At 43.8% G+C, this 1,725-nt stretch overlaps 1 long non-coding RNA gene across 1 annotated transcript; it reads right to left on the reverse strand.

Moving 5' to 3' along the window:
• Positions 1-208: 208 nt before the first annotated feature.
• Positions 209-1,058, reverse strand: LOC106944031 (uncharacterized). The gene is made up of 2 exons (XR_001424081.1): positions 721-1,058; positions 209-603 (listed from the first exon to the last, which is right to left on the reverse strand). It is a non-coding gene; the product is annotated as an uncharacterized LOC106944031 (long non-coding RNA).
• Positions 1,059-1,725: the final 667 nt, after the last annotated feature.

Here is a 1,725-nt window from a genome sequence, read left to right on the forward strand (position 1 = left end):
CAGAATTGGGTCACTTCAGGCTGCAGTGTGAACGCACCCATTGAGTCCTGACATGATGTTTAATATCTGATTAATATGAAAATAATAACGAATAAAATGATCTGAGATGTTCTGGTTCATCTTGCTCATGATGTTTGGCTGCTGAAAGATTTCAGTTAAAAACATTTTAAAAAATGATCAGCTGAGATTTAAAATACAAAGAAATTAAATTTAGTCAAATGTAGTTTTTATTAGCAGAGGAGTTAAAAGGGAGACAGAGAGGCAACACATTTCAGATTGAATAATAACTTTTAAAAGTTGACATATTTCACAGAAAAAAAATATATTTTCTGTCAGGCAGCAAGAATGAAATGGCAGCATCCTGATGTTGCTGCCCTGATTTGGTTTAGAAATCCAGCAGAAACAATAATCTGATCATGTCCTCAGATTAAAGGCATTTACAGCAAATCTACAGATCAACTAGAGGATTTGAGGTTTTCTTCCTGAAACAAGCTGATTGTTTTTTATAGATCAGAAATGAAACACCAGCAACAGCAAAAGCTAATAAGATCAGACCAACAATCAGTCCGATGGATCCATCATTGGTTCCTCCATCTTTGTCCCCTGCAGAAAAACAAACACAGAACAAGACAATGAGCCGATTGGATCAGATTTAAGATGTTTCTGTCTGAGATCCAGAACCAGGAAGCTGCTGGTTCTGATCCAGAGACAAAAACTCACCTGGAGGAAGAACCTGCAGGTTGATGGTTCTGATCAGTTCAGCATCAAGGCTTCCTTCCTTCTGGACTCGGCACTGATATAGTCCCGTATCGTTAGTGGTCAGGTTCTTCAGAACCAGAGACACGTCTCCATCCTTCACCTGTCGGTCCATCAGATCCACCCGGTTCTGATACGATGGGTTCTGGTTTTCTGGATCAATCCGACCGTCTCGGTACAGAAGAACATATCCTGAGCCCAGATCGGTTCTGATCCAGTCCACAGCAGCAGCAGGTTTGTTACCAGGAAGTCTACATGGCAGAGAGATGTTCTGTCCAGGTTCAGCTGTTTCTCTGACGGCTGGAGAGGAAAGCAGAGAGGTCAGAGGTCAAACTGGACCAAAGAGAAAAGAGCCTAATATGGATGTTCACCAATAACAGCCTCATTAGGATTAACACCAAGATAAAATCAAGTTTTTATCGTTTTATTAAATTCACAGAAATAGAAGGAAGAATCATTTCTTCCAGCTCTGTTGGGATCCGGGGTGTGGGACGGTTGTGTTGTTGTTGTTTTCCATTAAGCCACCAGAGGGTGCCCTGAGGCTGCTTTCACCTGAGGGGTGTTCTGTGGTGGCTGATTCAGCACACCTGCCACCAACCTCGTCATCTGGAGGAGTATATTAGGAGGGAACTTTCGACACTTCATCGCCAGGGCGTTAGCCAGTAATTTTGTTTTCCTTGTGACGACTTGGCCTAACCCATTAGAAGCCTGGATTCTTGGCTTTCTGAACTCCCTCCTTGTGATGCCGTGGATTATACCCACTGGTTGCCCAGCTCCCAGAGCCTCTCTACAGTAAAAACCTTCATTGGACCTTCCAGTCAGCAGCAAGACTCCATCGTTTCAGTTCTTACCTGTCCGCCCTCCCACACAGCCTCAGATCTACCAGGCATCCGCTCCGTCAAATACAAACCCCGGTAGCCACAGTAGCCGCCTCTCGGTCTAGACGAGCACATCACAAAGTAAGATTTA

Source organism: Poecilia latipinna, unplaced genomic scaffold, assembly GCF_001443285.1.
Source record: "Poecilia latipinna isolate Pla-1442-1.1 unplaced genomic scaffold, P_latipinna-1.0 Scaffold6646, whole genome shotgun sequence".
NCBI lineage: Eukaryota > Metazoa > Chordata > Actinopteri > Cyprinodontiformes > Poeciliidae > Poecilia > Poecilia latipinna.